Source organism: Pocillopora damicornis, chromosome 1 (assembly GCF_964200805.1).
Source record: "Pocillopora damicornis chromosome 1, jaPocDami1.2, whole genome shotgun sequence".
NCBI classification, from domain to species: domain Eukaryota; kingdom Metazoa; phylum Cnidaria; class Anthozoa; order Scleractinia; family Pocilloporidae; genus Pocillopora; species Pocillopora damicornis.
The window spans coordinates 18,741,217-18,766,717 of record NC_142670.1 but is presented as its reverse complement, the minus strand read 5'-3'; the positions used below and the strand labels follow the sequence as shown (position 1 = coordinate 18,766,717).

At 38.8% G+C, this 25,501-nt stretch overlaps 1 pseudogene across 1 annotated transcript in view; it reads left to right on the top strand.

Annotated features, from left to right (window-relative positions):
• The first annotated feature begins 793 nt into the window (after positions 1 to 793).
• The window catches only part of LOC149052495 (germinal-center associated nuclear protein-like), a 29,621-nt pseudogene continuing 4,913 nt past the window's right edge, over positions 794 to 25,501 (top strand). Inside the window, exons 1-19 of the transcript XR_016185789.1 lie at positions 794 to 979; positions 1,210 to 1,330; positions 2,882 to 3,184; positions 5,672 to 6,469; positions 11,955 to 12,057; positions 12,636 to 12,685; positions 12,822 to 12,891; positions 13,456 to 13,536; positions 13,958 to 14,031; positions 14,380 to 14,448; positions 16,839 to 16,904; positions 17,712 to 17,858; positions 19,087 to 19,148; positions 19,879 to 20,011; positions 20,411 to 20,487; positions 22,550 to 22,663; positions 23,194 to 23,242; positions 23,992 to 24,105; positions 25,124 to 25,273. The product of XR_016185789.1 is annotated as a germinal-center associated nuclear protein-like (transcript). The remainder of the gene's footprint in view (positions 980 to 1,209; positions 1,331 to 2,881; positions 3,185 to 5,671; positions 6,470 to 11,954; positions 12,058 to 12,635; positions 12,686 to 12,821; positions 12,892 to 13,455; positions 13,537 to 13,957; positions 14,032 to 14,379; positions 14,449 to 16,838; positions 16,905 to 17,711; positions 17,859 to 19,086; positions 19,149 to 19,878; positions 20,012 to 20,410; positions 20,488 to 22,549; positions 22,664 to 23,193; positions 23,243 to 23,991; positions 24,106 to 25,123; positions 25,274 to 25,501) is intronic.

The following is a 25,501-nucleotide window of genomic DNA, read 5'->3' as shown; positions in this document are numbered from 1 at the left end:
TGGAGCGGAAATGAGGCACACTACTGAGGTTTCTCTCCGTTTATCCGCACTATTATAAAGTACATAGTTTCAACTTGTCAGAGCACATGTTTCATCTAAACTTTGAGCAAAAAAAGACTTTTTCCGTATTTACCTAGCCTTATCTAAATACAAAGTCGGCTGCCGAACCCATGACAAATCTCCCATCCCTCCCCCCCTAATCAAATTATGGCTGAAAAGTCTAGGAAATAAAATTTTCTAACAGTGTTTACGTACTCCCACCCAAACAAACCAATCAACCTGATTAATGGGGAAAAAATGATAAAAAAGTGTTTTTAACGACCGATAACGGCCAAGCCGAGTATGTTGTTTATTACGTCCGCTGGTCGTAATCCAGTATCACCTGAATGTAGTTAGCCCCTCCGCGTCCGAACGATAGCTTATCGCCAATCGCTCTGAAGAAGGGCTGACGCTCGAAACGTTAGCTTTGCTACTCTTTTGTGGTGGCCAATTTACGTTACTAAATTATAAACTGGCGCGGAGCAGTTTCAATAATTGAAAATATATTTTCACCCACGAAGAGAATGAAATATGGCGCCATATTTCTTGAAGCTCTCCCCCCCTTCCCGAGTGGGAAAAGTTTTTGTGTGGTGGAAAATGAGTTACATTTGTTTAGTGTAAAGTATTATTTTATCGTCAAAGGCTTCGCTTCAACCGTCGTCAAGGCTTTGGGTATGTCTTCAACGGCCCTTTGAAACGGTCTCCATAACAGGCGCTCCGTGAAATTCCCTGCAGCTTTCATGAAGTCTTCAGTGAACGAGAGGTTACTTTCCCACTGGCGGACGCCTTCCGTCCATTCGAGACATCGTCGATCTTGTTTGTTTGGTCGTAGTTGGTTGATCTCACAGCGTCATAAGCTGTCGGCGGAACCACTGGAATAGGAAATCGATCCTGTGAACTTCTTTTTTCAAGCATGTCGAGTCAGATTCGACTGAAGAAGGTGAGAATTGAAACTGAACGTTCTAATGGACTCCTTATTCTCGTATATACCTCTGTACTTTGTATTTAAAAACGGATATTTCTTAAAACAGTAAGATGATACCAGATACAGCACGAGATAAAGCACGAGATCCAGCAACCGTTTTTTTTTTTTTTAGATTTAATTCTCCTTCTCTTCTGGAGAAGTTTAATGATTTGCAACCTTAATGCATGTAAATGTACTTCTTACAGAAAAGAGAAGCTGTTCGTAGGCTTTCACAGGGTTCTGGAGCTCCTGGTTACCCTCGCGATCATCGTTCTGCCTTGTCATTACAAGCTCCTGGGGAGCCACTTCAGAGGAGAAAATTTCCAGGTACAGAGATATTATTTCTTCATACATACGCACAAGTGTATGTAGGGTACATATTCTGTTTAATAACACAACACAAAGCTGCATACAAAGAGTGCATATTTCCAGGTACAGAGATATTTTACTTCATACATACGCACAAGTGTATGTAAGGTACATATTCTGTTTAATAACATAACACGAAGCTGCATACAAAGAGTGCATATGCCGTATGTACCACTAATTGTAATAATGAACCTCCTAGTGATTATTTAGTGACAAAGATAGTATTGCCTTATTAACTCAAATTAAATTGCTGCTGATGTGACCTTCTGACTCATACTACTGCATACAAAGCTGCATACAAAGAGTACATATACCGTATGTACCACTAATTGAAATAATGAACCTCCTAGTGATTATTTAGTGACAAAGATATTATTGCCTAATTAACTCAAATGAAGTTGCTGTTGATGTGTCCTTCTGACTCATACTACTGCATACAAAGCTGCATACAAAGAGTACATATGCCGTATGTACCACTAATTGAAATAATGAACCTCCTAGTGATTATCTAGTGACTAAGATATTATTGCCTAATTAACTCAAATGAAGTTGCTGTTGATGTGTCCTTGTGACTCATACTACTGTATCTGTCTTTGTAAAATCTTTACTACTTGTTAATCATGCAAGTTAAACACACACAAGTCTCTTTTGATTTTGTATTAAGAGTTACCAAAGCCAGTGGCTTGGGATAGCTCAAGCTAAAGATAAGATGGGTGGGTAGTTTATAGTAAAATCTTATAAAACTACATGTATTACAACAATCATTTAGAGAAAAGCAAAATAATTAAACAGAACAAGATGATGGATCATGAAAAAGTCAACCTAGAGTATGGTGATATCCAAAACAAATTTATTTTTATCAAAAGAATTATTTTTTGAAGTAGAGATATCTCATTTGAAGGAGTGGCAGCATGCGTTATAGTTTTGTTACACTGTATCAAAATGTGTCACTGGCTTTAACATTAATGTATCTCAGTTTTATGCACTTTGTCTAGGGTAAACCTTTTTGAAAGCATTCCTGTCCTAGAGTAGCTAGAGTCTGTTTCTCAGATCTTACAGCTGGACATCTTGTTTGAATTCTTTGAATACTATCCATGTGCTGTGGTTTTTAACAAGTTACTTTCTTTTGATGAACCAATAATTCTTGTTCAGATTTTAACCCAACCTGGATGCAATTTAGGATTGAATTTGGGAATTTTTTACGGAAGTGGGGAAGAGGGTGCAAACTTTGATGTTAAAACACAGAATAAATTTTTTTTACATCAGAGGCTAATCAAGCTAAGAAATACATGTATTTTGAGATAAGTAAATTTTGAACACTTCAAACTGAGTAATGCACGGTACTGTCATTTGAAGAATTTTGGTCCCAGACAAGTTATAAAAATACATATACCTTCTGGGTGGAGAGAATCCTCCTTTCAGGCAATTACAAGCCCTTTGTAGAATGAGGGATGGCTACATGAATATTCAAATAAAAAAATTCACTGTGTATCTAATTGCTTTCTTTAGGTAAGCACGAGACAAAGAGACAGCATCCAAGTGTGCCAGGTCAAAGACCAGCTAAGAGAAACTATGTTAGTCCACTTGACCACAATCCTGCCACAAGTGATAATGCAGAAGCAAAGCAGATCAAACATACTGAGACAGTAAATTTTGGTTTTGTTGCTACAGCTGCTTCAATGATTACTCCCTCATCTCAATCTATATCTCAGTCTACAATTGCTAAGCCTGATACTTCTTCAGCAGTTTTAGCCAAACCAGTTTTCAGCTCAGGATTTCCTACACCAGTATCAAATTTTCAACAAAATGCAGGTAAATGATTTATTTAACCCTTTCAATCCCACAAGTGACCAAGACAGAATTTCTCCTTACAATATCAATACAATATCAAGCAGGCAGGTGATGAGAATAGAGAAGAATATCAATCATGGGATTATTATTTGATCCAATACCAAGTTCTCTGAATTAACATCATAAGAATTGTATGGCAGATAGTAAGGAGAATTACTAAATAGATCTTGGGAGTGAAAGGGTTAATCCTATTCCAGTCCCTTTTACTCTACATAAGATAATTATAATTCAGGGTTTGAAAGAGAGGAACCCTTTTCTCTCAGTTCTTCTCCTCTTTTTTATTTGTGAGGATGAAATCCAAGCCCCAGCCTATTTAAATCTTAACCTTTAACCCTTTAACCCCTTTGAGTGACCAGCATTTAAATTCTCCTTAATATAATACTGCTGAATTGAACATTAAGATCATGAGAACACAGAAAAAGATCACCAAGCTAAGGGCCTCTTCATATGAGCCCGGTTGACCGGGCTAGCCTGGTTACCGAGATCTCGCCTCACTCCTATTTCCTTTGTAAAAATTTCGATGTGTTCATATGAGAAGGCGGGCCAGCCCGGTTACCGAGATCTCGGTTGTAGAAACCGAGATCTCGGTAACCGGGATGAAATATTTTCCCATATGAACACTCCAGCCCGGTTACCGGGATGAAAATTTTTCAACTACGCATGCTCAAACTCGTTCCCAGGGCCTCAGTCCACGTTTCGCGCCCTTTTCGACTCTTTTTCATCCCGGTAACCGGGCTGAAATTTCCCATATGAACAGATGACAAAATTTGTCCTGGTAACCGGGCCAGCCCGGTTACCGGGCTCATATGAAGAGGCCCTAAGAAGCTGTGATTGTTAAATGAATTCTCCTTGTCAGTACCAAAGTAAATGTAAAGAGAAGACTATAGAGAAAATAGATACTGATGTCAGGGTGTAAAGGGTTAACTTGCAATAGTGATCAGCATTTAATTTCTCCCCACAATATCACCCCAGAATCAGACATTGAGGTCCTAAGCATCAAGGAAATGATCACCAACTCAGGAAGCTCTTGATTGTTGAACACAATTCTTTTTATTTCCAACAAAGTTTGTAAGGATGTCAATCTATTATGAAATTTATAGAGAACAGTATGGAGAATATGCATCCTGATGTTAGGGTGTCAAGAGTTAACCCTTTAACTCCCAAGATCTCATTTAGTAATTCTCCTTACTGTCTGCCATATAGTTCTTGTGATGTTAGTTTGGAGAATTTGGTAATGGATCAACTGATCATCCCTTAATTAAGATTTTTCTTTATTCTCATCACTTGTCTGCTTGATATTGTATTAATATTGTAAGGAGAAGTTCTGTCTTGGTCACTCATAGGAGTTAATGGGTTAAGGTTACAACCTAACACAACAAAATGTACCAAAATATAAAAATATTTTACTATGTATATCAAACATGAGCATAATTAAACAATGAGGTTGCCTTCTATTTTTATTCCCTTTCAATTCATTTAATTTCAGATTTTCTTGATCTTAACCCTTTAACTCCCATGAGTGACCAAGACAGAATTTCTCCGTACTATATCTATACAATATCATACAGACAAGTGATGAGAGTAAAGAAAAATATATGGACATCCAGCAAAATTAACCAAAAAATTTGTTAAATGTTACATTGGGTTATAGATTATTAAAAAATTGTGAGTGCGGGCAGATAGTGAGTATCATTTCTATACTGCATGTGTGCAGTAGCATGCAAGTCCAAAATGAGTCATTTAGCTGTTTAACTCCCAGACCAAATTTGTAATTCTCCTTACTGTCAACCATACAATTCTTATATGTTAAGTTCAGAGAATTTAGTATTGGATCAACTAATTATCCCTAAATTTACATTTTTCTTTATTCTCATCTCTTATCTGGTTGATATTGTATTGATATAGTAAGGAGAAATTCTGTCTTGGTGACTTGTGGGAGTTAAAGGGTTAACCACCATTTAGAATTTAAACTAAATGTATCTTCTACATGTATGCGCACTGTGTAATACAGTGTATGAAACTGGGAACTGGTTTTTATTGAAACCTTGAGTTGAGACTACCACAAATGTTCTTCATGTACTGGTCTACAGTACATTTATAGCATTAACCTTTAACCCCTAAGATCTACCAGAACCTAATTCTTCCAAACAATATCACCCCAGAACCAAACATTAGGTTTGCATGAATGAAGGAAATGATTACCAACTAAAGTAGCTCTTGATTGTTAAACAGATTCTCCTTGTATATAAATATATGTAAATATATATAACATATATGTAATATATATAACATATATATCAACTACATATATGAAATATATAGAGAGCAGTGTGGAGAAAACACATTTACTGATGTTAGGGTGTAAAGTGTTAAACATTCATGTAAATGTAAAATTGACAAAAATTATTTTTTTCAAGACTGATGTTTTTTTTCTTTGCATAATTACAGTTCAGTCTTCAGGGGAAGCTAGTACCTCCATCATATCTACAGCTAGTAGTGGTTTTGCAACAGGATTTGGCATGAGTCAAACTAATGCAGATGCTTTTGCAATCTCATCTGGAAATGTTTTTGTGCAAAGCTCTCAACCAGCATCATCTTTGTTTGGGCAATCACAGACCTCAAACCCTGTCTCCAGCTCAGGCTTTCAAAGTAACAATTCATTGGCTTTGGGTTCATCATCAGCAAACACCAGCTCAAGTATTCTTTCTAATCTTGTTGCTTCTGAAAAGGAGCCATCATCTGGTAACTTAACATTCAGTGGTTTTAAAAACTTAGGACCTTCTTCTTCAGCAGAAGTCTCATCAAGTAGTGTTTTTGGCACCAAAAGTGGAAGTGAAACAGTGAAAATCAGTGATTCAACTTCTTTAACTTTTGGAGCATTGGCTGCTCCATCTCTCCAGGTTAAATCTACTGCAGTCTCAAAACCTCTATTTTGCAGTAGCATCTCCGGCCAAGTCAAATACATTTGGTGTGGCTGCTACAGTTAAACCACAGACAAGAATTTTTGGTCAGTCCTTAAATGCAGGAAAAGGGCAACAGCTGGCAAAGGAAAACAAGGAAAAAGTTACAGAAGATAAATTGCAAACTGTGGATATTTCCCTTCTGAAGACATTGGTAATCAGGGATATTCCTGAGTCTTACAACAAGAATGCATGGCTGAAGAGGTTCTATTCACAATTTGGAGTGGTTTCAAAGGTCCTGTGCAGTGCAGTCAAGAGGAATGCAACTGTGACATTTACAACTCATGTAAGTATGTGGTACAGTGTACACTTTATTTGTCATAAGGCAGTCGGCAAGAGCCGGTAGAGAGCTAAATGGTTAGCTACAATGAGAGGAAAAAGTAGTTGGCATCATGCTCTCCTTTGTAGGTGATTGACTTAGAAAGGGGAGTTGACCTCCACTCAACATAGCAAAACAGAAATCTTATACTTCATCTCTTATAACTTACAGTACCGCTCGCGTATACGTTAACTGCGCAGAAGAATTTAATGCGCTCCGACGCAGGGTAGTCAGACCCGTATATACGATTTTTTTGCGCGCACGGTCGAAAAACTGCGCGGTTCACGTGTTTTTGTTATTCAGTGCTATAAGTTTCTTTTGTATTTCATTGTTGTATGAAACAAAAGTCTTCAAGGCTTGAAAAAGCGGCGAGAAGGCAACGGAAAATTTACACAGTGAAAAAAAGCTATCATGTTACACTCGCGCAAGTCGCGTCGCTTCGCGAATTTTTCGCATAACGAGCAGTAGCAGTAGATTTGCTTGATTTGAGTTGTTGATGAATCAGCTGGGGAAGGAAAATGTCACTTACTTGAGGCATCCAAACACGAGTTTCATTGAGCAAGTAACGAAAAAACACTCACTAATATACTTCTCAACTATTCATTGCAATCAGCACTCCCTGAGATGTTTACGTCGCGGAATGTAAACAATTTGGTGTTTGCATCGCAGGTTATGATTTCTTCGAAACTTCAAACCTACCTCGATCATCTTCGGTGGGGATCAGAAGGAAAATATACTTTTTAAGAGTGTGAATGGCGTTCTGTTTTATTCATTGCAATCGGCGCCCGCTTCAGTGTTTACTCACCGGAACGTAGACAGTTTCATTTCGCATCGCTTGTGATGTTTTGTTTGATTGCGGAGCGCATCATATTACAACGATGAAAGGTCAAGTTTTAGTAAATCGTGCAATTAGCTACTTCCGGAAAGTTATTCCTGCCGTAGTCCAACGTGAAGGAAGAGCGTCGGGATACTAAAAGCTTCCATAATAAACAAACGGCTCCTTTAGGAGCCACTAACTTTACAAAAGTCTCCGATTACCGTGTTGAACTACACAAGTTCGATTATTGCCGTCTTGATGTTTTGCCAAATTACACGCGCTGGCGAGTCTAAATCAAATTTGAACTACATGCAGTTAATTTTTCTGTTCCATTTTTTGAGCAATTTGGTGAACATTGATCGATGATTCGACAAATATCGAAATAAAAAGCGAATCTGGTTTCTCATAAAAAAAAATTGCATACGAGTTAGAGCAAGACGCAGTCGTGACAAGTAATCAATTACTATAACACAACACCATTAAAATAAGAGAGTAGCACTTATTAGTTTTTGTATAAATGGCGAGATGAAGGAACCAGTTTTTGAGAAAAGCATGTTCACCGATGACAAAAGCTATGAAATAAGCATTCGTGCATGGGTTTACATTCCGGACGCGACAACTGGTTCTAAACGGGCGCCTTAGCTGATTCTACCGAATTACAATACACCGGGAATAAGTTTATTTTGAACAAATTCCCAAGCCGTTGCGACGGATGTTTCTATATACCAAGTGGGAAATAGCTATTTTAATAAATGAATTCCGTTGGAAAATGGTAAATCATTTATATATTCCGATTACGAAGTCGCATTGATACTAGCATATTGGGAAGGTCGGTTCGAACGGCGATTGCAAACAACAAGTTTGCTTGTCATTGGTAGCCGTGTAGTATTTTAGTGCTTTTGAATTGAAGCCTATTCTTCAAGACAATAAACCGCCAACAATAGAAAAACAAAAGGACTACCTCATACATACTAATGAGGCTGATGTCTCAAAGTCGTGCGCGCACGTGCGATTTTTTGACGCGCACGATTTTTTTTATTCGCAATTGCATGCGATTTTTTGCGCGTTTATTTCGCGTTTTTCGGGTAACGTATACGCGAGCGGTACTGTATGTGGAAGTTCCTTCCCTCTCCCCCTCCCACTCTCCCCCTCCAAGCAAATTATTGACTATTTTGTAAATGCCCAGCAATAGCTAAAAAGGGGTGGGGTGGGGGGGGGGGGGGAGATAATTAGGATCAAATTTAGAAAAAAAGCCAAAAGTAGTAGAGTGTGCCACTCACTGTGGTCAATGATCTTTAGCTGGCTACTTTCACCTTAGTTTACCATAATAGCTATTCAAAAATTGTGTAAGTATTGAAATACCATATAAGAGGTTGTACAGCAGTCACTTTACAGTTTTGGGAGGAATTGGGGGCACACAGCAATTTAGCAATAACAGGTTTAGGCATCGGCGTACGGGAAAAATTTTGTTGGGGGGCTGAACATAATTTGCCCGAATGAAACTTGTTGGTGCATGGTCTTTACCATCACGGCTGCGGTTTTTCCCTGGCATGAGTCCCTGCAGTCGTAGTTTTCAAATGAATAAAGGAGTAAGTTTCTAAAGAAACTGTGGTGCTGCGTCGGTGGGAGAGTATAGCAGGTAATTTAGTGTTAACAACTGGGTTGAAAACGTAAATTAGCCACCGTAAAGGGTAAAAAAGCTGACGTTTCGAGCGTTAGCCCTTCGTCAGAGCGATGATTGCCTCAAAGATTGACTTCTCACTCGAGAGCATTTCACTATCCACGCCATAGAAACTTGATATAGTTTGGATGTTGTTGATGCTTGGAGAATAACTGAATACGATTTTGCCCAATGCGCACAAAACCTCCTGGTCATTGCCCTCAAAAGTTGATTGAAGTTTACTGACGACTTTGTCAATACTTGTGTAATAAACTGTGATACGTAAGTGGTCTTTTGCCGTCTGTTGTGAGCTGTCGTTCGCTGCAGCAGGTGTCTCACCAGTAAGGTCCTGAAGTCGGCGTGATGGTCTGGTTCAAGGCACCTTGGCATCTCTGAAAGTAAATTTCGTACCTCGATTCCTATCTTGATTTTTTGCGCTATAACATCAGCATGTGACCATATCTGAGTGAAGCTCTCTTCATTGCGATAATTGCTCAGTGTCTTAACGACAGTCTCAGCAGTCTTCTTGGCAGTGATGACGTTCATCTGTTCTCACTGAAGATATCTACTCAAATTATCAGTGTTGGTTAAGATGAGTGTGGAGAAGCGAATTACTTTCGTTGTGGGTCTAGGGATCGCGATCCTTTGATAAAGTGAGCAGGGCTTCCATTATCCTCGGCACTTGCTCTAGCACAGCCGTCACCGCCGCCCAGCAACAGGACCATCTAGTGGTACTCAAAGATTTTAATGTAAGCGCAACATCCTCTTCATGAACTTCAATGACCTTGAATAACGCATGGCGCTTGGTACTCCCGTGTAAGAAATTGTAAAGACTCTGGATAGTACCGAGGGCATTATGGAGAGTTTCAATTTCAGTCATGGTGTCCTGAAAAGCCAAATTTAAAAGATGACCATAACAATGTACATATATTTCGAGAGGTGAACATTCCTTCATACGCATAGCAAGGCCCTTGCGAATCCCACTCATGTTCGCAGCGCCATCAAAGCATTCGGCAATAATGTTTTCCAACCTTAAACCCAGCTTATTTATGTACAGAACTTCCCCCTCTGTAGAAGCAGTGGCAAAGAAACCAACAAAATTTTCTTTTGTCTCACCGTTAATAACGTACCTCAGGCACAAGGATACCTCTTCGGTTCTACTGATGTCTGAAGTTTCATCCATGATGATTCCAAGGTAACCACTCTTCCTTACTTCTGTCGTGATTCTCTCAAGCATAAGGTCTGACATTATTGCAAGTAGCTCATTTTGGATGGTGGGTGATGTCCACTGAGCATGCAACTGGAGCTGCACCTGGAGTTTTGACTGCAGCCATGGCAAGTCTTTGCATCGTAAATGGAGTAATTCGAGAAAGTTTCTTCTGTTTATATCTGACACTTCCCAGATATCGTTTTGACTTTCTTCATGGCCTCTAACAGCAATATTTTGCATAGCAGTGAAAATCAAACACTTGATTATCACTTGTTAAATTTGACTTGCTCTTTATGTGCATTACTTAGTTGCTGTAGAACACTGCTATTCTTTCTTTCCATTGCTTTGAACTGCAGCCACTTAGTCATGCAACTTACGTGATTCTCACTTTGGCTGTGTTTTGTTAACTTTAATGGCTTCTTCCAATTCTTGAAAACAAAAGATGCATCTTTTCCAAACTCTATGCAAGCAAAACATACACACACGTCTTTTTCGACATTGTAACTAAGCCATGGATACTTTTTATACCAGTCAGGCTGGAATTGTCTAGTGAAAGACTCACTGCTGAACTTGGTGCCCGGATATTCGAGTAAAACAGGTTGTTTCGGTACCATTGTCGTCAACGTAGGTGATGTGGAGGACTCTGGCTCTAGTTCAGCGATCCCTCCAAGATCTGATTGAATGCCTTTATCTATTGGGGTACTGGGCTCGCCAGGTTCCTGGACATCTCTCTTTGACTCATCAAGCTTATGTGAATCTTGGGCGATTGATTCAGGATCTGGCTGGATATTTGCAACAGATTCGTATGTTGATGAAATAATACGTTTTTCACTCTCTGGGCTACATCCAACAAGCAGTGCCTCCTGTGTCTGACCTGGAGATTCGACTGAATTGATTAGACTGATTAGAGAAGAAACCACTTAATTTCAGCTGTGACGATTCTACCACTGGCAGACATTTCACTTTTCAGCCGCTGTGAACAATTCAGGAATGAGCTTCTACATAGTCGGAGTCGAATTCTTTCTCGCATTCTTCACATTTCACACGGTATCGATATGATCTTTTATGAGACTTCGACAAAGACATACTTCAATCCACCAGATTACATGCACATGTACTCAAGATCTGACATAAATCAACATGGCCATCAACCCATATGCAGTTCCAGTCCCAGCGTGGTTTTGATTATCACTCCCAGTCCCTCAGCAGAACTCAATGTTCTAACTCTTTGTAATAACAGCCATCCCGTGAAGTGTAGTACAGAGATCAGTTAGAAGATTAGGCAAGTTGCGGGATGAAAACAAGTAAATCAAGATATTAAATAATAAAATATTTTTTACTGTGTCTTTATGCGAATGGTACATCAGTTTTGCCAGAATAATACTAATTTTTTTCCGACGGTGGGGGGGTTGCACCCCCCTCCCCCCTCCCCCCCCCCGTATGCTGATGGGTTTAGGCATGTGATTCAATCCCACATAAAAACTTTTTTAATTAAAGGTTCTTGCAAGCTTTACAAAAATTAATGCCTGAGAGTTTCAAATGGAATAGTTCCTAGTCTTACATGTCATCTGACTAAACAACGTGGTGTCCCTTAGAATGTGGTTGCCAACCAAGTGAAATCTAAGGAAATTTATTGAAGATTTTTCTTTGACAGTTCCATCATCAGAAATCAGCAGCAGATGAAATAGCTTATATCAACTAGCATTAAGAAATATATACATAAAATAAATGGCAAATATTATTTCCTCTGTCACTTAATTACCAGGAAGGTGCAAGGTTGGCTAAGAAGGAAGGCAAGATTCTGAAATCTGGTTTGCAGCCTGTGAAAATTTTTTGGAAGCAGCAAGGTCGCAAAAGGACAACATCAGGTACATTTACATGTACAGCTTGTGTCATTTCTTTTACAACATTATAATTATTTCTAACATCCTCACCCTGATGGAGCAGAATATTAGATCCCACCTTGAATTTCTTTTACAGTACGGATTATGAGGTTTACACTGTATGACAATATGGCTATTTGTACAAGTTTAAATGTCTCTAAGAACAATGTGTGAAATTTCTCTAGGTAACTGTTATAAGAGAATGATAGGGCCCTGGTTGTCATCAGGAACTTGTAGGGGGTAGAAATCTGCTGGCTGTTAGACCATTTTGCTCTGGCTTCTTTCTGAATTGTGATCAGTGACAGAATATGAATATTTTTTAGGGTGAAAAGTAGGTTTAAAACCAGCCACTATCTGTAGTGTTCCAGTTCCTTAGAAAAAGTTATATGAAGCATGGCTCTAATATAATGTGTGGATTTGTGGACATTGCTTACACATTTTTAAAAAAATGTACATAGTGTAAAGCTAATAAATAGGTATGTTTTTAATAATGACATTGTTAATGATTTTATTACAAGATATTGATTAGATATAATATATCTGTAAATTTTATTAATTAACAGAGAGTGAGCAGCCTTCCAGTCCAGAGAAAATAAAGAAGATTTCTGCTCAGGTATTGTGTGGTAAACAAGTTTGGGTGCTTACAGTAGCTGTCATTTGTAGTAGTAATGTTTTTTGTGTACATGAGGAGTCAACATCATTGATGAACTGTGGCCGGGAGTAGTGAATCTGTTATTTCTATCACCCAGACTGCACCTTCAGAAAAACAAACCCAGCAGAGGATAAAGATGTCACAAGCTTTGAAGGATATTCAAGAATGTATGTAGTATCTAAAGTGAAACTGTATCAACTCTGTATGTCTACATGCAATTTATAGTACTGCAAGACTCAGATAAAGATGATCAGGTTATATTGACAAGCTGTCTTGTCAATTTCTTATTTACCAATCACAAAGAAATTCAATGCAGGCATACAAACCCCCTAACTACTGTTTCCTGTTGCTGTTGTGATTGGGGTCTCTCATGTCAGATTAGGTTGTCCACGAATATTTGTGCTTATTTCTACAAACATTACGCTATTGACATTGTGGATCCTAGCAGTATGCAGGATGCATGTCATATGAACTTCGTAATAGACTTCGCTCACTGTGGAGTCTCTGTGGCTCAGTGGTAGAGTATGGGAGCATGGTGTGGGGTACCAATCCTTATAGGGACTCACAATTTTTTCTTTGTCCCATGGTTGTGACAGGACAAAAAAATCTTTTGTTCTCTCCTTTAATATTTGTGCTGTTCAAGATTTCCTGAGTTAAACAGATAAGTTTGAAAAATATTGTTACAGCACACTGAACTTCTTCTGATTAACCAAGAGCTTGATGTTTCACAGATTTGAAGTCAGTTCCAGCAAGTGAAAGTGCTGGGGATAAACTTCAAGTTTTGGAGGGAATTGACAAAAAACTAAGATTAGGTATGAGCAGTAAAAGCTGCCTATATTGTCTTTGACTTGACATGTAACAGTCTAATGGGAATGTTAAATGGCATAATTGTGTCTGATTTGTGAACAGTGTAAAGCCAAGGTCAGGCATTCAATCAATGAGGCAGTCAGTTAGTTAGCTGTTTAGTCAGTCTGTCAGTCAGTTGATCAAACAGCTGTTTGTTAGTTGTTTAGAAAGTCAGACAGTCGGTTGGTTAGTCAGTCAATCTGTTACAATGTAGTAAGTCAGTTGTTTCTTAATTCAGTCAATCAGTTAATCATTGTGATATCTACACTGTAATCAATTTACTGATTGATCAATCAAGCAATCTGTCAATCAATCAATCTGTCAATCAACTTCATCATCAATATCAGCTAAGTTTGTTTAATTTCCCTTGAACAATTTATCTCTCAGTGTTTGAAAGGTCATCTGACATAAGTTCTGCTAAAGCTGTCATTGGAACTTGCAAAGACATGTGTCCTGAGAAGGTAAACCTTTAGTATACTGTACTCTGCTCTCAAATATACAAAGCTTGAGCCTGAGCCACATATATTGCGTTAACCCTTTAACTCCCAGATCCAATTTGTAATTCTCCTTACTGTCAACCACACAATTCTTATAATGTTAGTTCAGAGAATTTAGTATTGGATCAACTAAATATCCCCAAATTGATATTTTTCTTTATTCTCATTACTTTTCTTCTTGATATTGAATTGATATTGTAAGGAGAAATTCTGTCTTGGTCATTAATGGGAGTTAAAGGGTTAAGACAAAATGTAATGTTTGTCGTTTGTATGAGTTCTTTTCAACCTGACAGTTAATTTTGTATGCTGTAGGAAAGGTACATGCGAGAGCATCAAAGAAGACTGAGTGTGTTTGAGGTTGTGTCTGGGACAGGCAGCTTTGTAAGTACATCTTCACTGCAATTGGTTTATGTTTGTCATTTCCAAAGAAGCTGTACCACAAATGCAGTTGGACCTATATTAAGCAGCAATGAATTAAGCAGTCATCCTGTATAAAGCAGTCAGTCCTCAAAGTCCCAAATTTGTTTCCCCATAATCATTGTTATTTTCACCACTGTTAAGCCATCTCCCCCCCCATTATGCAGTGGTGGTCACCTTTGACTAAGCCTCAACAGCCTGTTTCTATTCTCTTCCTCCTTTAGTGATTGGTCACTTAACCTTTTAAATCCTAAGAGTGACTAACATCTAATTTCTCCCCACAATATCATCCCTGAATCACACATTAAGGTCATGAGAATAAAGGAAATGATCACCAACGAAACAAGCTCTTGATTGGTAAACAAATTCTCCTTGTCAGCACCCTAGGAAATGTATAAAGAGCAGTATGGAGAATATGCATACTGATTTTCAGGTATAAAAGGTTAAAGTGGAACTACTTAAATACACCTAAGAAAATCACTAATCTTTTATAAGTGAAATGTAATCCATTTTTCTCTCCAGTAGTTAATGTACATTAGTTTTTGTACGTTAAGCGGTCAATTATGGCATGAAATGGCATTTGTATCTTTTTATGTATCACCCCTGTTCTGTGGGACTTGTAATGAGCAGTCACCCTGTCACCCCCTGTGGGTGACCATTTAATACAGGTTTGACAGTATTTGGTTATGTTTGTTGTTTATAAAGAGGCTGTAGCACAAATATCTCTTTAAACCACCTTGACCTTTTGACCCCTAAAAGGGACTAACATGTAATTTCTCCCTATAATATCATCCTCTGAATCAAACATTAATGCAGGGCGTGAAATTAACTTTTTTTTCTGATAGCCACTTGGCTCCTAAATTCTTCAAAGTGGTAGCCAATTCATAAAAAGTTTGTCGCCATTTTCAAAGACAAACAAAATCTTTCTTTACGCTGTCAGCGTTCTAGATAGACCCTCCAAAATTAAGTTAGGGAAAAGATCTTTAACGTGCTACAAAGTGGACACTAGGATGTATGATATACAACGTTCAGGCTCATCTAAATCCAAGATGGCGTCTAGTTATCGATCGAGATGCATGTGCTACGTTTTGGAAACAAACTTAACAAGGAAGTTTGCCGCGCATTTATCTTTGCAAATTTATTTAATTCACTATATCTCTTAGTAAGGTTATGATGAAACGTTGTAGTCGCCAATTTGGCGACTAACTTTCAGGATTTGGTCGCCAAAGTGAAAAATTTAGTCGCATTGGCGCCTGTATTAGGCGCAATTTCACGCCCTTTAATGTCATGAGAATCAAGGAAATGATCACCAACTAAAGAAGCTCTTGATTGTTAGACAAATTCTCCTTTTTAGCACCTCAGGAAATGTAGAGAGGACAGCATAGAGAATTTGAATACTGATGTTAGGGTTTAAAAAGGGGTTTAAAATATATTTTGGAAAGGATAAATAACTCACTTTCTACATATTTTATTTAAAAATTTCTAATTAAAATGTGTTGAATAGTTATCCTTAAATCAGTTATTTCAGATCTTTCTGTATTAAAGAGAAGATGATTCACCAATTTTAATAAATTTTTTTACTTGTGAGAGTTGTAAAGATTTTTACAGGGAAAAAAAAAGAGTTCTGAGAGATTTTCCTAGTATTGTTTAAGAAGCCACAAATGATTGTTGCAGGTTTAATATTTGTTCAGTGATGGCTCGATCATTAACCCAAATTCTCCACACTGTTCTCTAAACATTTCTTATGGGACTTGCAAGGAGAATTTGCCTAACAATCACGAGAATTTTGAGCTTGTGATCATTTCCTTTATTCCCATGACCATACTCTTTGATTTAGGGGTGATGCTATTGGGAGAAATTAGATGCTTGTCACTCTTTGGGGTCAAATTGTTAAGTAAAGAAAAACAAAACATCCTGTCTGGCAAACATGTAGGTTTGTGTGGAAGAATTTTCATGTAGGTTGTGTACTTACTACAGAACCATGAAGCTCACAGCTGACTGCCATAGCTTTGGAGATACTCTAAATCTTCCCCCTCGCCCCATCTCCACCCCTCTCCTTATTTTTGACTGTCAACCGCCCCCTTGGTACGAATTTCTTTCTCCTCCCAGCCTTCCACTGCCATTAAAATCAAAGATGGCGGCCATAATTTTTGTTAAGAAAATACTGAGCACTCGCTCGCCAAAAGTACGCCTGCTCTGCAGGCCAACTCATCAGTAGATCACAAGTTTTGAGTCTAGTTACGATGCTCATAATTTCGTTTTTTTTCTGCGTATGCCTGCATGTGTCACCAATGGAAACTTGTCTTTGTGACTGACTAATTGCTTGTCAATATCAACCTTGTTGCACCCCAAAGGATGAAAATCCTCAAGTCAATCACACCCGTGCAGTCAAGGAATATGACAGATCTGCCGCTGATAAGGTAAAGGGTATCTTTCATTCCTCTTTTTCGTTCGTCTGTTTGTTATGCAAATGCACTCTGTAGAGAAGTATCACTTACTCACAATAATTGATTACTTGCTTGCTATGTTATTCACCCTTTAACTCACAGAATTGATTAACATGTAACTTCTCCCTGTAATATCCATACATTATTCAGCACACAGGTAATGAGAATACTCAAACTCATCAGGTACAAGATATTAACCTTGATTATTGAACACCAAATTCTCCTAACCAATTTTCAAGGAAATGTGTAGCAGCTAGAGGGGAGAATTAACAATCAGATCTTGGGAGTTAAAGGGTTAAGTTTTGGGCACGGTGAAATTACTAGCCGTCAGTGCATTCCATTTCCTTTTAATTTGTGATGACATAATTATTCACCTTTTTGCTTTTGGGGGGAGGGGGGGGGGTGTGGTCGGTTTTTTTTTTTTTACAAGGTCCAGCCAATTAATGATCTACATCTTGATTTTGTTTTTTTAGCATTGTCAAGAGGTTTTGAAGCTAAAAATGAAACACATTATTTTTTGCCTTATACGACTCACATGAAAAATAAATTTTATTGAAGTACTGTACTACTGAAATTTAAGTTAACATCCTCTTTCGAGAATTGAGCCTCTAGAAACTCAAATCAAATAATTTCTCGAGGAACGGACTCATTCGCGAAGTTTTAAGGATCGAGATTCGAGGGACTGTCAACTTAGATTTTAGCGGTAACTGTACAATATTCCACAACCGCGGCTTGCATGGAAGTAAGTCCTCGTTTACATAACCGTTTTTTCGTGTTTAGGAAGAGCCATTGCCCCATGAGCTCCGCCTTGTGCCAGTCCTCAGGATGACCATGGATTATCTGGCCACAAACATCATGGATCTGTGTGAAGGAAGGGAAGGAGAGTGGTTTGATTTTCTCTGGAACAGAACCAGGGGAATCAGGAAGGTATGTACAGGTCACTAACTGTACAAAGGAGCCACTCCAGGCCTGTATTAAAACGATAGAATTTATGATCACGGGCTTAAGTATGTTTTTAGGCACGACTCAAAGTCATTTAAGCCCCAGTTGGTAAAATAACTCTGGATGGCAAAAAACATATTTACGCCTGAGAACATAAAGGAATTGCTATTACTATCACTTTGGAGGGCATGGAGATGATAAAAACTGAAAAAAATGACAACGTAACAGTCTGAACAATCACCCGAGCGTACAAGCGGGCTAAAAATTATTAGAAATACGTATATGTAAAATATGATGATAAGATATTCTTTGTGAGGGTGTAAGTCTATCGTAGTCTTGGATGCACGCGCGAAGTTTTGGATGCACGCGCGAAGTTTTGGATGCACGCACGTAGTCTTGGATGCACGCCCGAAGTTTTGGATGCACGTGCGTAGTTTTGGATGCACGCCCGAAGTTTTGGATGCACGCGTAGTTTTGAATGCACGCGCGAAGTTTTGGATGCACGCGCGAAGTTTTGGATGCACGCGCGAAGTTTTGGATGCACGCGCGTAGTTTTGGATGCACGCGCGAAGTTTTGGATGTACGCGCGTAGTTTTGGATGCACGCGCGTAGTTTTGGGTGCACGTGCGTTGTTTTGGATGCACGCGCGAAGTTTGGGGAGCAGAATGGAATTATCACTTAGCTCGTGACGCAATAGACAGCAGGTTTACATGTAGCTTTTTGACTGTTCCATAAACTTTGCATGTTCATCCTCATTTCGGTATAAGGTTGAGTCAAGTCCTCACTGAATGAACATAATCTTCATGTAGAGTGAGTTTATGCTTTTGTATGCGCGCGTGCTGTCGGTTCTCTGAAGTAAACAGATTTCAAAGACGAACAGATTATGATCAAGAAAAAATTCACATGTACAATACTGGGATAATTTAGCGCCAAATGAGGACGGTTACGTGCATTGTGCCTCTGATCTCTTTGACAGCATGTGTAACAAAGCGCTCACGACTAATTTACCGCCACTAATATTCAATTTTACTGTTAAAACATAACTTTTTTTTGTTGCCTTCAGGATGATGGAGGAATTTAAACAAAAAAATCCGATTCTGTTTTAGCTTTTGCTGTTGCAATCTAAAGACTGATGATTGAAATATCAAAAGCTTAGCAAGCATGGTGGTTGTTTGTAAAATTGTACCGTTTATTTTCATTCTTTTTGTTGTAGGATATTACCCAACAGCACTTATGTGACCCTGATTGTGTCGATCTTGTAGAGAAAACAGCCAGGTACTTAGACGTTTGTTTATGAATACCGCGCCTCCTAGGTGTGGACATTTGACGTTTAAATTTCTTTAAATGTGTGCTTAACTGGGGGACATTAGTTCTTTTGGTCTTTTGTTTTATTTGGTAGATTTCGTGGCTCTCCTCCCTCTCACGCGATTTTAGAACGCATTTTAGCGAGTTTCTCGAAGAGAAAACCAAAGTTATGTCATCGGCCAATTAAAGGAAAATCAGAACTCAACATTCCGACAGTTAAGCTACCTCAAGTGCGAGAAAACGTGGATAACTAAGTTGTATTTGGTCTTGATTTTGCACTGATTGGGTCGAGGGGCCAGGCCAGGTCTTGAACCCAGACTTCTCCATTCAGGCCACCCGTGTCCAATCAGTACTTGCCGGGGTTTTTCTTGGATGGGAAAAACGTATTGGCTTGAGACATGATTGATATCGTTACAACTTCTGACTAACCATCCGATTGGATTTCATTCAAGTTTGCTAGCGAGTTTTTTTTTAAATGGTAATTTGGTATTACCAACGGAGTTAATAAAGTAAATTGGGCTAACGCTCGAAGCGTCAGCTTTTAAACTCTTTACGGTGGCCAATTTACGTTATCAACTCAGTTGCCAATACTAAATTGCCCTGTGATACTCTCCAACCGATGCAGCACCACAGTTCATTTAGAAACTTGCCCCCTTTATTTTTCTAAATGGTGTATGGTTGTTTGTGTTTATTTTTACAGGTTTCATATATTTTGCGCCCACTTTCTGTGTGAGGCAGACATGAATTCCTTTGATGCAAAAATCAATACTGAGAATTTAACCAAATGCCTGCAAACTTTGAAACAGTTTTACGGAGATCTCCTTAAAGACAAGGTATAGGAAATATTTTCCTGGTGAACTTAAACACGAAGAATGACTGATCCGCAAGTTGTAGAGGGACGGTCTAGAAAAATCGTACAATTGGCGGTGTTGTTGGTTTGCAGACAACTTACATTACATTACCATAGTAATTCTGTTTTTAGCTGAGATGTGCTGTAATTTTTTTAAGCGAGAAGATTATTTTTGAGTGTAATTACTTCAAGCTCTCCAGATCAATACGATTTTTAGCTGTGAATAATTGGGACAAGATTCGAATATGATAGAGAAGTGGTATTAAATAATTCTCGCGAAAAGCTGTGTGCATCTTTTCGATGTTTTTCCAATATCATTTTTCCGCAACCAAAACGGTGCATGAATGGGAGTGACTTTTCTTCTTCTGCTATTTTGCTTAAGGGAGTAACATGCCCGCAAGAAGCAGAGTTTAGAGCTTATGACATTTTGCTGAATTTGAATGAAGGAGACATTCTCAGGTAAGTTGATAATTGTAGAGTTCTTATGGCGAGAGTTAAGTATCATAAGTCAGTGTTAAATCCTTATGTTATAGCCTCGATTTCGTGCGGCCTCGGGTGTACTTGTAAACCTGTGTGGGTATCACAACTCAGAGCAATGCAACACAGTGTAACGCATTGTAACGAGACAGTATAGTGCGACGCAATGTTACGCACTTTTATGCAGCGCTATGCAACGCAACAGATTATATTATATGTGACATAGTTTGATGCTACTATGGTTTGCAGATTTAATGAATGTAACCGAAGAAGTAACAGTTCATAGACCCAACGTTTCGACACTCCTGTCTAGTGCCTTCATCAGGGGTGATCTAAACGCTGCAACAAGAGGTCCTTTTATATGATCACTAATTAGCGGCTTTTTTTCTGACGAGGTGTAAATGGGCGTCAGAAAGCAAACCGCCATCGTCACGATTTAAAGGAGCATGGGCGGAGTTAATATGCCAAGCCTCCAAACAAAGGTGCTAGTGGTAACGCCGATTAGTGGTGATAATTTTAGTATTATCCCACACAATTGTACGGTTAGTTAGGCATGGATGCTCCGATAAAGCTGAATTTTCCTTTTTGCAAAGGAAAACCGCTTTTTGGTGCTCTTTTAACCGTGTACCAAACTGACGTTTGGTCTGTCCGATGTATTCGTTGTCACAGTCATTGCAAGGAATAGAATAAATGGCGTCGGTTCGTTGTTCTTTCGTAACAGGATCCTTAGGTTTGGCGAAAATATGCCCCAAAGTCTGAAAAGGTTTTTGAGCAACTTTAACGTTGTGGCTATTCAAAATTCTCTTGATGGGTCCGTAACACCCTGTATGTAAGGAATAACAGCAAAATCAGTCGCTGGTTCCCTTTCATCAAGAGCGTTACTATTTGTAACTGGTTTTTGGCAGTTACGCAGAAAAGTTTTTGTATAGCCATTTGCCTTAAGGACATTGGAAACATATTTCCTCTCCTCAGCCTTCGAATCGAGTGAAGATGGTAGACAGTCAGCCCTCCTAAGTAAAGTTTTGGCTATAGACGTTTTATGGCAAATAGGGTGGTGAGAATCGAAGGCGAGGTATTTGTCGGTGTGGGTAGGTTTACGGTAGACACTTGTCTTTAAATTACCCTGAACCCCTCTGGACACATTTAAATCAAGAAAGGGCAAATGTCTATCCTTTTCACGCTCAAGGGTGAATTGGATCGACGGCTCTACTGAATTAAAATGCGACAAAAGGCGCTCCGCTTCATTTCCGGATACCGCAGAAATAACATCATCGACATATCATTTCCAGAAAAAGGTTTTAACCGGTGAAGTGGCTAAGGCCCATTGTTCCACGTCTTCCATTACCATGTTAGCAATGACAGCAGAGACGGGCGAAACCATCGCTGTATGAAAACCTTGCTGATAGTAGGTGCTGTTATATGTAAATTGCGTGGTTTTGAGGCAAAAAGACAGCAAATGAATAATATCCTCCACAGGCAGAGAAGTTCTTTGTCCCAGGGAAGCATCTTCTCTGAGTCTCTCCTCCGCAACCTTGACGGCAAGATCAACTGGGATTTTAGTGAAGAGCGAAACAACGTCGAAAGATTTTTCACAAGCGTTAAGAGTGTTATCTCTTATGAAATCCGCAAATTCGCAGGAATTTTTGACAGTGTAATCAGCATTCCCAACAACGCCTATTTACACCTCGCCAGAAAAAAGGCCGCTAAATAGTGATCATATAAAAGGACCTCTTGTTGCAGCGTTTAGATCACCCCTGATGAAGGCACTAGACAGGAGTGTCGAAACGTTGGGTCTATGAATTGTAACTTCTTCGGTTACATTCATTAAAGCTGCAAACCAGAGTAGCATCAAACTATGTCTGATTGTCCACCTGGTTGCCGTGTGAGCTTTAATATATTTTATATTATATTATGTCTTTGCAACAAAATGTGCGACACAATTTGGTGTAATGCAGTGCGCAACCGCAAATGCTGTGAGATTTTCCCAAGGACAAACGGATATTTTATGCATGGTTCATTCGTATTGATGTTTTCTCTCCTTTAGGGAAGTGATGACATTTCGAGATGAGATTCAACAGTCACCTGAAGTGAGATTCGCCATGGCTGTTTTCCATGCTCTCAATAGTAACAACTTTGTCAGATTTTTCCGTCTTCTCAGGTACGTATATCCTTTATTTACAATTATATTCACTTAGATATGTAGTAGAAATATTTTTCTCTCAATGATATACCCTAATGGAAGTGCGCCACGTTTTTCAAACTATTTTTGGCACATACTAACGTGCTTATTGGAATGCGCATGCTATCATTTATGGAAGATTACGTCATATCTTAACGCGATCACTCACCCTGTGACAATTTTTCTGACACAGAAGTAAATGAGTGTGATTCACTAATTGCATTATCTCAAACATCCGTGAATTTTATCATCGCCCCAGACTCTTGAAGATGCGAGATGCAGACTGAGATCGAACGCTTTTAAAAGACCTCTTTGGCTTGTATGTTTTTTTAAGGCATTTCAGGTCATACGGTAATACTTTAGAGAAATGTTTCTTTCAAATCTCCTCTTATTCATGTGCACATGCACGCATAATTTATCAACGACAGCTAGGAATTCCCTTAAAAAAAGAGGCTTATTGGGTCTCGTTCAAGCTTTTATGTACGAGTGCTTTTGTCTTTTTTTCATAGAAACGCTAGCTATCTCAGTGCTTGCCTACTGCATCGATACTTCACTCAGGTAAGATTTCATAAATGGTCTACTCTTTCCCTGACAAGTTTCCTTACACTACGTTAGACTCCTTGCAGGATTTCAATTTCTTGCTCATTATGCAGTCAGCACCTGTAGGTATCACTTGGGAATTTAGTTCGATCACCAGTTCATTCTCTGATCCTTGTTATCCAGCAAACAGGTAATGAGAACACTAAAACTCATCAGGCACATGTAGTTGTGTTATAATGATCTAACAACAAATTCTCACTACTCATTATGCAGTCAGCACCTGTAGGTATCACTTGGGAATTTAGTTCGATCATCAGTTCATTCTCCGATCCTTGTTATCCAGCAAACAGGTAATGAGAACACTAAAACTCATCAGGCACATGTAGTTGTGTTATAATGATCTAACAACAAATTCTCACTACTCATTATGCAGTCAGCACCTGTAGGTATCACTTGGGAATTTAGTTCGATCACCAGTTCATTCTCTGATCCTTGTTATCCAGCAAACAGGTAATGAGAACACTAAAACTCATCAGGCACATGTAGTTGTGTTATAATGATCTAACAACAAATTCTCACTACTCATTATGCAGTCAGCACCTGTAGGTATGACTTGGGAATTTAGTTCGATCATCAGTTCATTCTCTGATCCTTGTTATCCAGCAAATGTAGCGTCCCTCAACCAATGAATGAGCGTTTATGGACACACATCCATGCACCTACACGCGCTGGATAAACAGAGTGTTACTTTTACAATTTCTTTTCAGGTTCGCAGCAAAGCCGTGCAGACGTTAAATCACTCGCTGAGTATTCCAAACAGAACCACACCTTTCCAGCTTAAGGAACTTGCAGACATTTTGGCATTTGAAAATGAGTCTGAGGTAACGTAATTTTGGAGTGTAGATCTTTACCTTTGGTACTTTCTTTCCTTCGTTCTTTCTTTCCTTTTTTTCTTTCTTTTTTCTTTCGTTGTTTCGTTCTCTCGTTCTTTCTTTCTTTATTTCGTTATTCCTGTCTCACTGACTGTATGCCTTTATTTTCGTTCTTTGTTTTTGTTCGTGTGTTCCTTTCCTCCGTCCTTCAGTTCTTTCTTTCCTTTTTTCTTTATTTCTTTCCTTGTTTCTTTCTTTATTTCTGTTTGATGGACTGTATGCCTTCCTGTTTTCTTTCTTTGTTTTTGTTCTTGTTTTACGTGTCGCTGGTTGGCTGAGAAGTTTGACTTAATTTTAGGCAGTCAAGTCAGTTGTCATTTCAGTGCAGTAAATTTAGTTTGTTTGGATAAAGTTGGTGCGAATAAAGGTTTGAATTAAATTATGATTAAAAGGGCGGCAAGACTAAAATGATTTTAGTGGAAATGTTTTCTGAGAGTTACCGCGAATGCTTGACTCTCTAGCTTAAAAGAAAACAAAACAAAACAAGAAAAGAAGAGATCTAATTTCAACATTTTCTAAACCTCGTCGAGTAAATTTCATTGTCTAAACTTTACTATTTACAAGTTTTTTTCACTATAAGCGATCAACTGTAATAAATTCTGTTTTCGCAAAACAGGATTTTGGTTATGTCATGAAAACCTTTACCTGAACCTCCCCCCCCCCTCAAGGCTCTGTTGTATATATATGATCCCCTCTTATCGGAAATTAATTGGCAGTCAGTTTTCTACATTCCCCTTGTTATAATCTGTTGGTGACGACTAATCCTTTTCCATTCCCCCTAAAAACCATGTGACAACACCCTCCCTCCCTCAAAAATAATCATTTCCATTCTCCCCCCGGCGATTGATGACTAGTCTCTTCAAAGCAGTTCTCTTCTTTTTCGGTAAGAGAATAGGTAGACTAAATGAATTCTCTGTGAACGTCAAACTCAATAATGGCTATAATAAGGACTTTTTTTTCCTTCCAGGCTGATGAGTTTTGCACGTTCCACGGTCTAACAGTAACAGAAGGGTTCGTAAACTCTGCTCGTTCTTCTTTCATTGAACCCGAGTCTAAGCTTCCCGCAAAGAGAGCCTGGAAACTAATCGAATCCAAACGAAGCTGTTCCATTGGAGAGGTAGGTTCATGCAGGAGCCGAGGGTGTGTACAGTCATTAGTGTTTGTTTATGTATTAAGCTAAATCACGCTCGCGTTTTGATTGGTGCTTTCTTATGATCCATCGATGACAGAAGCTCAGATTACGTGACCATTATCAATTTTTTTTGCTCTATTTAAAAAAGCAAATAAATTCCATGTTGCCATGGGTCTGTACAGTACTAGATCGCAGATAACGTCATAATGTAGT